Raw genomic sequence first — 12,522 nt, 5'->3', positions numbered from 1 at the left:
TCAATCTTTCCCAGCATCAGGGTCTTTTCCAATGAATCAGTTCTTCGCATCAGGTGGCCAAAGTATTGTGAGTTTCAGCTTTGGCATCAGTCCTTCCAATGAACACCCAGGACTGATCTCCTTTAGGATGGACTGGTTGGATCTCCTTGCAGTCCAAGGGATTCTCAAGAGTCTTCTCCAACACCACAGTTCGAAAGCATCAATTCTTCAGTGCTCAGCTTTCTTTATAGTCCAACTCTCACATCCATACATGACTACTGGAAAAACCATAGCCTTGGCTAGATGGACCTTTGTGGCAAAGTAATGTCTCTGCTTTTTAATATGCTGTCTAGGTTGGTCATAACTTTTCTTCCAAGGAGCAAACACCTTTTAATTTCATGGCTGCAGTCACCATCTGCAGTGATTTTGGAGCCCAAAACAGTAAAGTCTGTTACTGTTTCTATTGTTTCTCCATCTATTTGCCATGAAGTGATGGGACCGGATGCCATGATCTTAGTTTTCTGAATGTTGAGCTTTAAGCCAACTTTTTCACTCTTCTCTTTCACTTTCATCAAGAGGCTCTTTAGTTCCTCTTCGCTTTTTACCATAAGGGTTGTGTCATCTGCATATCTGAGGTTATTGATATTTCTCCTGGCAATCTTGATTCCAGCTTGTGTTTCATCAAGTCCAGCACTTCTCATGATGTACTCTGCACATAAATTAAATAAACAGGGTGACAATATACAGCCTTGACATAATCTTTTCCCAGTTTGGAACCAGTCTGTTGTTCCATGTCCTGTTCTAATAGTTGCTTCTTGGCCTGCATACAGATTTCTCAGGAGGCAGGTGAGGTGGTCTAGTATTCCCATTTCTTGAAGAATTTTCCACAGTTTGTTGTGATCCACACAATTAAAGTCTTTGACATAGTCAATAAAGCAGAAGTAGACATTTTTCTGTAACTCTCTTGCTTTTTCTATGATCCAACAGATGTTGGCAATTTGATCTCTGGTTCCTCTGCCTTTTCTAAATCCAGCTTGAACATCTGGAAGTTCACAATTCACGTACTGTTGAAGCCTGGCTTAGAGAATTTTGAGTGTTACTTTGCTAGCGTGTGAGATGAGTGCAATTGTGCGGTAGTTTGAGCGTCCTTTGGCATTGCCTTTCTTTGGGATTGGAGTGAAAACTGACGTTTTCCAGTCCTGTGGCCACTGCTGTACCGGGTCTTCATTGCAGCTTGCGGGATCTTTAGCTGCAGTGTGTGAACTCTCAGTTGTGGCACATAAACTTTTAGTCGCAGCATGTGGGGTCTAGTTCTCTGACCAAGGATCAAACCAGTGCCCTCTGCCCTGGGAGTGCAGAGTCTTAGCCACTGGACCACCAGGGAAGTCCCTACATCTTTCTTAACCATTTCCAACTATTGGTGCTATTCTGATGGGTGGCAATCTTTGGATAATGAGTGAAAGGAAGTTCTTACATTTGAAAAATCTACATAGGTATGTTATTGATTAACGGAGAGGTATGACAACAAACGGGAAGATCCCCTGGAGAAGGAAAAGGCTACCCACTCCAGTATTCTGGCCTGGAGAATTCCATGAACTGTATAGTCCGTGTGGTCGCAAAGAGTTGGACACGACTGAGCGACTTTCAGTCAGTCAATCATGACAACAAACAGATGCATTTTAAAATCCTCTATGAACTAGGAATCATTACTTTAGTAAAGATAGAGTGGTCTGGAAGCTTCTTTAACTTGAAGGACAAGATGAAGTGTGCATGAAAGGGCATGGGACAAAGCAGTCCATTTTGGCAAAAATAATACTTCACAAAATCTTCTGGATGAGTTTTTCCCTCCCCCACCCCTAGAGTTAAGGCTGTTACCTGAGGGAAATATGGAGATAAATTTATTACTTATTGAAAGAATATAATATTATACGTTATCATTTGAGATACTTTTATCTGCAAATAATAGCAGGCCCAAGTAGAAGCGACATAAATTATAAGAGGATGTATTGTCTTACCCGATAGAATTCTGAGTAGGGTGTTTCCCAAGTTGTGAACTCAAGAACTCACCTCATTGAGCACCTTGGTTCTTTCCTCCTTTTCCTCTCTGCTTTCTTCTACTTGCCGGCATTGTCTTCAGGCTTCCCCTCTCATGGTTTCAAGGACAGTCTGTACTTAATGGTGGTCCCACAGCACATTCTTCCACTACTCTGTCCTTTTTAAAAGTGAAAAGCTGTTAGCGGAAGCCCCCTTCTGGAAAGATTTCTCCTCATGTCAGAGCATCTAGAGTTGGGTCACAAGTGTGCGTGCTAAGTCACAGTCTTCCCAGGCCAGGTGGCAATTGGGTCACAGACCTGCCCTGAAACCCAACGGTGACAGCACAGGGGGATTGAGACCATTATGATTGGTTTGAAAGTAGCTCAGTCGTGTCCGACTCTTTGCTACCTCATGGACTATATATACAGTCCATGGAATTCTCCAGGCCAGAATACTGGAGTGGGGAGCCGTTCCCTTCTCCAGGGCATCTTCCCAATCCAGGGATCGAACCCAGGTCTCCTGCATTGCAGGCGGATTCTTTACTGCTGAGCCACCGGGGAAGCCCAAAAATACCAGAGTGGGTAGCTGTTCCCTTCTCCAGAGCACCTTCTGACCCAGGAATCAAACCAGGGTCACCTGCATTGCAGGTGGATTCTTTACCAGCTGAGTACCAGGGTCTAGAAGGACTCAGATTGGCCTGGTCCTTAAGGTACGGAGAGAAATTGACTGTCGGAATGAAAACAGGTCTCTGTAAACATGGAAGAAGAGGAAACGACAGATGAGTGCCTCTTAGAATGCTCCTCATCCCAAGGAGATGTGCAGAGAGAAACTGACGAAAACAAAACACAGGTTTCCTCCTGGGGACAATCTTTTGCGGTGCACTGAGGCTCTTCAGCAGTGTGTGTCCTCGTCTGGCATTTCATGATGGGTGCCCACAGGGTTGCCGCAGGGCCATCGTTTCCTCCAAAGCCATGTCTATTCTCGGATGGACTGTGAAAATAGCCCAACTGCTTCCACATAGAAAGGTGATTATCGGTGTGTGATAGTACAAAGGCAGGTGCAGTCTTTGTCATGAAGAGTTGCGTGGTTGTCATTATCTTTCTTTTGTGACCTTATGCCACTTTCCTCTTAGGAATTATGTCTCGTCCATTGAACGATGTCTTGGCAAGGCTGTAAATCGAGGTTTCTTGCCCATCAGCCAAGGGGTGACATGTGACCTGAGCTAGACCAATCTGACCCACTTTCTCAGGACTTTGAATTTATAGTGACATGAGAATGGAAACTATTATTTGAGTTCTTCTTTCTGGCAGTTAAGTTGCGTCATTCCTGCTTTTAGGCCCCCTAGGATCCACCTACCCCCTCCAAATAGCCTTGATTCCGAGTTTGGTTCTCCAGCCTTCCCTTCGATCCCATGAGCTACCAGTAACATCTTTGCAAAAAGAGCATTTCCTGCTTCAGGAGCCTGCTATATACAACATCTAACATCTATTTTATTTCATAAAATCATAGGATGTCTGAGCTGTAAGAAATCTTAGAAATCATCTGGTCAGTGCCCTCATTTTACAGCTGAGGAAATTGAATCTCCCAGAGGTTGACGGGGTTTCTCTCAAGGTCACATCACAGAGCTTGTCAGTGACAGAACTGGGAATAAGACAGGGTCTCCTTTGCCCAGAGTAGTGCAGCCTGCTTTTTATTTTCATTCCTTTTTATTATAAATCACAGCCTGCCTTTCTTCTCTTTCTCCCATACTTAATACAGAATGGTGACCTTAAAATTTTCATTTCTTCCCTAAATTCATAATTTGCTTTGAGGAGTTAAAAATTTTGTTTCAGAGATAGTCCTTTCAGAGATTTGGCATCTGGTAAAGACAGGCATCAGTTTATATCCTTATATAGAGCCTTAACTATTTTCAACTATCTATAAAGAAATTCATGTTTGGAAAGGAAGTGGTTTGCTCTAGGGGAACATATGGGTGAGGGTTCTGAAAGTGATTATCTCCCATTTTTAACTTTAGCTTCTAGCTGTGTGCATTTGGAGAAAGTTTTCCTCGATTCCCACTGAAAGATATATATCTACTCTATTTTTCCAGTCACCTTAAGGGAATCATAGCTTAGACAACTGCTGCCAAAACAGCCCAGTGTTAGGGTAGGAATTGGGAAGAGGTTTTCCCTCGTGGCTCAGTTGGTAAAGAATCCATCTGCAATGCAGGAGACCCAGGTTCAATCCTTGGGAGGGGAAGATCCCCTGGAAAAGGAAATGGCAACCCACTCCGGTATTCTTGCCTGGGAAATCCCATGGACAGAGGAGCCTGGTGGGCTATACAGCCCACGGGGTTGCAAAGAGTCGGACACGACCTTAGCAACTAAACTATCACCGCCACCACCTTAGGCACTAAAAATGTACTGGTTAATTCGTTTACCTCACAATATCGGAAAGTAAGTACTCTTATCAGGATCCCAATTTACAGATGAAGAAATTAAGGCACAGAGAGGTTAGTAACTTGCTGAAGGACACACAGACTTAAGTGGCAGAGTTGAGATTTGGACCAGGTGGGCTCAGTTTAAAGTCCATGCCCTAACACTCTGCTACATCTTAATTATTAACTCTCGCTATGGAGATAAAAGTAGATTCATTTTCTTAGGAAAAGAAGATTGTCCAATACCTTTTTGCACACACTTCCAGCAAGGGGGCTTCTGCAGCATGACTCTCCTGTGTCCCGGTGATGCTTGGAGCATACGCATATGAACACCATTGAACTGCAAGTACGCCTTCACAACAAATGTTTTTCTTGTCTATACCCACGCAACCAAATACATCTAAAGAATTTGATTATTTGGTAGTTGTGAGATGAACTGCACAGAGGGAAGCTTTTTGCTCTGGATGCTCATCAAATAGGATCAAAAGTGAATCATTTAATAGATTATTTAAGAGTTAAATTCTTTGAACTCATCTCGAGATCCCTGTGGTGAAAGGTACTAATTACAATGCAAAAACAGCTAAATATTGATTAGAAAATGCTATGAACTAAGTGTCCAGAAAGTCCTTTTCTGCTTACTGGATTTAAAACACATTTTTCTACTTGAAATTTGTTACAGAGAAACAGGAAATCATCTCCATTCCCCATCTTATTTTGGCAAACAGACAAAGTAAGTTTTATTTTTAAGCAATTTATCAAAACAAAGTTCCACTACGTCAAAACAAATTGACAGTTCTTAATGCTTACATCACATTGAGATTTTTTTTGACATTATTCTTTATTCAGAGTGAAAAATTCAGTAGAAAAAAAGGGTGTTTTAAAAATTGTTTATTTTATTCAAGCTTTCTTAATTACAGACTAATGCTAGAAGAAAAGTTCATTATTCAGTAGTAGTTACTGCTTTTTTAATAGAATAATTCAATTCAATGTGAGCAAAAAATTGTCTCTTTAAATGGCATGTTTTAGTGGCGTAACTCACACAGGCTGTATTCCTGAGAGTTTGCTGGTTTGCATGGATGGGCGGTGCTGGAGGAGCAGTAGGGAGAAGGAGGTGGGAGGAGGCTTCTTGCCTCTCTTGGGAACCGGTGGTAAGAGACCTGGGTGGATAGCGCCTCCTCCCTGAGGACCAGGTTGGCCTATCTGTGCCCCAAACAAGCTGGTATCTGAGCACCATTAACAAGTACTGGTATCTGATGTAGAAATTGCCCAGTAAGTGTTTGTGGACATAATGAATGGAATGCTTTTGGAGCCCAGACAAGGGCACTGAAATCAAGGAGGAAGAAATGAAAGGTTTTCTGGAGGAAGGGACGCAATCTGAGACTTAAAGGAGAAGTTGGACAGAGTGGACAGAACATATATGAAGGCACTTGGGCAGTTGTGTACAGAAAAGAGGGGTTTGCTTTAAGATCTATGTGTCCGCCAACACACACACACACACACACACACACACACACACACACACAACACACACACACACACACACACACGGGCTCCTGACATGCAGGAGATGGAAGCATGCTCTCTTTGACACAGTAATAACCATGCTGTTCTGTTTCAAGGACACTGTGGTAATTAACGTGGGAGCGAGTCGGGCTTTGTTAAACTTGAGAATGTCAGGGTTCTGCAGGGGAAAACTGACAATACTGTGATCTATTGTGGTATTTTTCACACTCTATAATTTGAGCTTGTAACTGCTTAACCAATTAAAGTTTAAGCAGGCAGCCCTTAAATACTACTGCACAACTGAAAGAATGATTTATTACATACAGAGTTATTGGAAGAGAGGGAAGCCAGATTGTATTCAGAGGAACACCACTGAAGGTGGCTGTTAATTTTTGCTCCAGATACAGGCTTCCCTGTTCAACTTAGAGAGAAGCTGCACCTTCAAGCCCTCTTTTGGGGAGTTCCAATGCACAACAGTAAACTAAAAGGTTTAGGAAATCCTTAGGGTGAAAAAAAAAAGGTTTATTAATGGTTAACCCACTTCTCAGGAAAAAAATTTTTTTTCCTTCCCGATTATCTCTGAGTACATTTTTGAATCACTGCAGTAAGAGAAGACTGAGACACTGGGGGAAATCTCATCCCTCTTTGGGGGTTACACTATAGCCAGATTTTTAAAAATCCAGTCTAAGAAAATTCCATTAAAGCACAATTTGTGCTAATGATGCTATGATGATTTTAGGAATGCACTGTTCTGTGACATTATCAATACATTGAATTCCTCAGTTCATATGGGCCCCTGATGGGCTCTAATTAATGCATGGTAGCAGTTGCATAAGTTAAATTGCCACCACTCAGAGCTGAGAGGGAGCGTGGTGCAAGGGGCCGTCCTCAAGGATCTCTGTGGGTTTTGCCCTTGAGTTGGTGAGGAACTGATGAAGGTGCCCTAAAAGGTAGGAGGGGCCAGACTATAAAGGACTTTGGGTATTCTCCCAGATGCTGGGGTTCAGCCAATGAAGGTTTCAATTAAAGGAATAACCAGACTTGCACTCTTAGGGAATCTATGAGGACACTACCATGATGGGCGATTAGAGAGGAACTAATACCTGCCCTGACACCAGGTTGGTATCAGAGGGGAGGAAAAATAATTACCCCCTACCCTTCTGAGTTCTTAACTGAGACCCCTGGAATAAAAGGCAGGTTGACAAGAGAAAAACAATCAGAAATTTGCTCACATGTAACCTCATGTATACAAGGGTGATACCCAGGGAAAAATGAGTAAAAAAGAGGTAGCTTAGAATTTGGACTTAAATCCCGAATTCTAAATAGGGAAGGGGGCGGGAGATGTCAGCCTCTTAGGGTAGAGTAAATCGTTTTTTTTGGAAAGATGAGTAGACCCTTAGAAGAATAGGTGGGAAATATGATGGTTTGTGATAAAGTCTGTCTGAAAGTGGTGTTGACTGTTAGTCTCCTCTTCTGTATTGAGGCAATCTTCTGTATTGAGGCAATCTTCCCTGGTTGTTAAAACTCCCAGTTTAGGAATCTATGATAACTGAGTCCCTTATGGAGTATCTGTCTTCAGGTAGGTAAGGGAAGTTCAAAGCCTCTCCCTGTATTTGCTGTTTTTCAAGAGCCTACAGCTCAGAAGTAACCAACATACCAAAGCAGCATATTTGGGGATGGCATGTCCTAAACCCCTACAGTCATATATTGGGGCGGCATCGGCTGCTGTCCTTCAGTATCTCTCGTGCCAGTTCACAGGAATGATGAGAAGAAAGGGAAACACGACTGAGGCAATGGGATCCAGGAAGATATACAAGAAATAACTGATAGCACTTGGAAACTGACTGGGCGCCGAGGGTGAAGAAAAAGTAGGAGCCTAGGGTGACAGCTAGGCTTCTGGCAGAAGCAACACTAGGCATCCAATTAAGAAAATATATTAATAGGAGGAGGGGGGAAAGGTGATGAATTCAATTCAGACATGCTCAGATTAAGTTCAGTGGAACACCCAAACACTGATATACAGGTGTCTGATAGGAAGCTGACTCTACGGTTGGAATCCAGGAGTGATATCAGGGCTCCAGGTAGGAATTTGTGTGTTGTCAGCATATAGGTGGATGCTTCCCTGGTGGCCCAGAAGTAAAGAATCCACTTTCCAATGCAGGAGCTGTGTCCTGGATCCCTGGCTTGGGAAGATCCCCTGGAAAAGGGAGTGGCAACCTCCTCCAGTATTTTTGCCTGGGAAATCCTATGGACAGAGGAGTCTGGCGGGCCACAGTCCATGGGGTCACAAAGAGTCAGACACAACTCACTGACTAAACAATAACAACAACAAGCAGAAACCATGACTATACCTAGTGGATTAGTTTTTCAAACTGATTTATATGGTTTTGGTTTATTTGGCTGTGCCAGGCCTTAGCTATGGCACGTGGAATCTTGGATCTTGACTGTGGCATGCGGGATCTAGTTCCTTGCCCAGGGATTGAACCCCGGGTCCCCTGCACTGGGAGCACAGAGTCTTAGCCACTGGACCACCAGGCAAGTCCCAGACTGATTTATATGGTTTTGGATGAGAGAACTGAAAAGTGAATTTCAAGGTGAACCCTCTCTCATTCGGTAGAGTGCACAACAGTTACCATAACGTTGTGAACTAGTTGGATGAACGGATGATTGAATGAATAAAGGGTAGAGGTTCATTAAAATCAGTAGATGTTTTCCTCTTTTACTTTATTTCATGATTTGTTTTAGTTTTAGCTCCAGAAACAAGAAAAAAATATGACTATCTCAAAGAGGCAAAAAGGCAACAGTGGGTGGGTTGTTTGGATGCAACACATGGAGGACTTTATTCCTGCACTTAAAAATCAATGAGCCTTTTACTTTTAAGCCAAGTGATTTCAGACCATTGATGTATATTATTCCCACTAGGCATCGATGCCCTAGCAGTGACTGACCAACTGCTGGCTTCGCAGCAATCCAGATGGAGATGACCGGTCAAGTGACAGACTTGTTACTTTCAGCAAGCAAGCCTGTTATTTCACACATGACTTCCTTTGAGTAAATGTGAGTTTTCACTCTACATACCTGGCCAGAAATCAAGTGGTTTTACAAGAGAGACGTGGGATATCAGGCATTGGATTGTGATACTCATATCTTATATAAATGGCCATACTATGGACCTTGGGGGCTGAAGAATAGTCCCAGACTCCTTCATAATCAATCACACCGCCATCAAGGCAATAGACAGGGCAGGTTGGGAGCATGTCTTCCATTACCACTGATGGATGACTTTCACCTTTCTGTGGAAGAGTAGTTCTGACTCTTCATGAATCATAGAGGACATACTTAAAATGCCCAGCTGTGGCCCTAAACAGTCAAAAATATTTTCATACGTCTCTACAGGCACCAAATAGTTTGGGCAATGCCAAGTAAGTTACAATCCATTTCTGTAGTTTGGGAAGGTCGTTAGAACTCAGATTCATTATCTGCTGAGACTTTGCTTTGTTTTCCATTTATTACTCTCCTTTGAGTGAAATAGAGCTGCAGGAGCGGAACAGAGACCTCAGTTCATTCATCCCTGACACATTATTTGTGTCTACCATTTCTCCATAAATTTGGAGAGGAAGAGACAGAAATTGCAAATGCAGGGATTTAAATCCCCTTGGGCTACATTTGTCAAGATGAGCAGATTGTAAACTGCCTCTTGCAAATATGATAAGCATTTGGGCATCAAGCTAAGAACCGGGAACAACAGACTCATTCATTTGTGTGGTGTTTCCCTCCAGAAGTTTCTAAATGGCTTCTGTAGTCATTATATAGACCTAGAATTGATCAGGTTTAGCAGGAAGATTAGAGACACTACACTATTTGGCTAAGGAAGTTGGCTTTTTCCAGTGAGATTGAAATGACAATTTTTTTCTGCTTATAGCATCACAATCTTTACAAAGTATGCACTTGGAATACTTGATTTGGGCTTTTCTGAGGAAACAAGGAGAGATATGTATAATCCTTTAAATTGTCTTAGAGCTTTATAGGCACATTGATGACAAAGAAATCCAAATCATTTAGATGCTCTCATTCACAGTTATGGCCCTTCTGTTGAAAAATAACCTTTGTATTTTACACTTTAAGTCCCTGACAGGACCCTATCCTCTTATCTCCTTCAACAGAAGCTATTTTCTTTTGCTTCTTGTTTTGACCTTTAAAAATTTCACCACATAAGTCATCCATTAATACATTTTCATTATAAAAATATTACAAATAACACTGGAGTTCCCTTTGATTATTATGTCAAATTCTGAAGTTCTCCCAATCCTACTACAACCCTATCCATCTTTGGTCACAAGCATCATTAATAGTTTTGTGTGTATCTCTCCAGACCTTCTTCCAGGAGTGTGTGTGTGTGTGTGTGTATAGTATATTTTTGTGTATGCACATGTTATTTGAGATAAATATACTATAAGTACCATACGACAGGTTTCTTTTTTCACACAGTGATTCTGGAAGTCTGTTAGTACAGAGAACTGTTCCATCTTCCTATGGATTGAAAGTTTATATCCTCCCAAAGTTATATGTTGAGGCCAATGTGGTTATATTTGGAGGATGGCTTTGGGGAAGTAATTAGGTTTCAAGTAAGGGTGGAGACCTCATGAATGAGATTAGTGCTCTTATAGGAAGAGACATAAGAGAGCTTGCTTCCTCTGCCTCTTCATTTTCTGCCATGTAAAGATGCAATGAGAAGACAGCCATCTGCAAAGCCAGAAGTGGGCTCTCACCAGGCACCAGATCTGCCAGTACTTTGATCTTATCCAGAGAAATAAATGTTTATTGTTTAAGCCATCTAGTCTATGGTATATTTATGACAGCAGCCCAAACAGACTAAGACACATTTTTTCTAGTCTTTTTTAACCACTGCATAGTATCTCACAGTATTGGTAGACCATAGTTAGCAAATAAGGGTGGTTACTAAATAGGTGGTTCTAATTTCTCACTATAGGCTACCCCTGCCTGATGAAGAGTCTTGAAAAATCCATTACAGAGTGAATTCTTCTAAGTAGAAAAGTGTAAATTCCATTTACTTTAATGAAAAAAATGTTTATGTACTTCTAAGCCCCTAAATCATGCCTATTTATGCTACAATGCCATATAACATTAACATGGACACAAGGACTTCTATAGTTAATATTAACTTGGCCAGATATTCTACATCATTAATTACCCTATCATACCCCTGTTTCCATTCTTTCAGTGTTTACAGATTGAACACTTAAGACTTTGGTGTATTTGTTCATTGAACAAATCACTACCGAGCACCTATTATGAGTCAAACACTGCTTTGCATGATGGGAATATATTAACAGACAAAAAGTTCCTGTCTCATGGAAATTAAATCCTAACACAATAGACAAGTAATAGATAAGTAATGAAATAGAGCAAGACCTTATGGTCTTTCCCCCCGGCCATGTTCTCAGCCTGCCTTCTGTCTGTGGAAAAACTTTAGCCAAAGAATAAGTTTAACCAGAGAAGTGAGAAAATGCAGAAATGAAGGAAAGCAGTCAGAGGAGACCAAATAATAACAATAATGTAGTCACTAAGCATAATCAAAGACCTTTCGCTCCTCCTCAAGGGCTGCAGATAATATTCTGAGCTATATCCTGTCAGCTGTGTCATAGATGCTGAGAGCCCCGCCAAGTGGAGAAGTTAGCCACGTGATGACCAGACTATAGCCATGACATAGCAGCCACCATTTCGAGAACTGGCCTCAAGGAAATGGGAACAAACTCACCCCAGAAATGAAGATTAGTTGTACTTAAAACAATCACGCTGACACTGGTCAAACCACAGATGACCAATCTCAAGATGACTGTCAGAGCAGACTGTGCCATTTCTGCACGTAGCCCTCTCTCTCTGTCTGTAAAAGCTCTTACTCCCTGATTGCTGGGGAGAAGTTGGCATCCACCCTCCCCCTCCCTGTTACTAGCATCCAGAGTAAAGCGAGCTTCCCTTTCCACCAATCCAGCTGCTTTAATAGCTTTTGAGTGGTGAGCAGTTGGACCGTGGTTCAGTAGTAGTAAGATATAAATGATGGTAGACAGTGATGCATCCTAAGGAGAAAAAAAACAAGCAGGTAAAGGGAATATTGGGAGGATTGAAATCTGACCTGGAGATACCTCACCAAGAAGGAGGCTTTTGATTAAAAAGCCCAAAGAAGTGAGGGAGGGATGTGTGAAGCTGTTTGGAAGAAAATAATCCTCTATATATAAGATGCCCTATATTCTCTGACTAAGATGCCCTCTAGGACCAAATAATTCTTCCTGGCAGAAATGGCCAGTCTTTTTGTCCTGCAGTTCATCATTGGTTTCTTGTCCTATATCACATTTCTTAGCAGATTTTTTTTCCCCCCAAAGATAGCAGACTAGAGCTTTCTTGCAGAAGTGTTACGAGGTGATCACAGTTTTAAGTGATAAATGGATCACTCAGCTTGAGATTTATAACATGAGGGAGAATGGGACACATAGGCTACCCACTTTCTCTTGGGAGGCATCGGTAGGAAAAATGTGGTTAGCCTTCTGACGGGGAGATTTGTGGAGCAATCT

The sequence above is a fragment of the Cervus elaphus genome, chromosome 17 (genome assembly GCF_910594005.1).
Source record: "Cervus elaphus chromosome 17, mCerEla1.1, whole genome shotgun sequence".
In the NCBI taxonomy this organism is placed as follows: Eukaryota; Metazoa; Chordata; class Mammalia; order Artiodactyla; family Cervidae; genus Cervus; species Cervus elaphus.
This window is presented reverse-complemented; position numbering follows the sequence as displayed.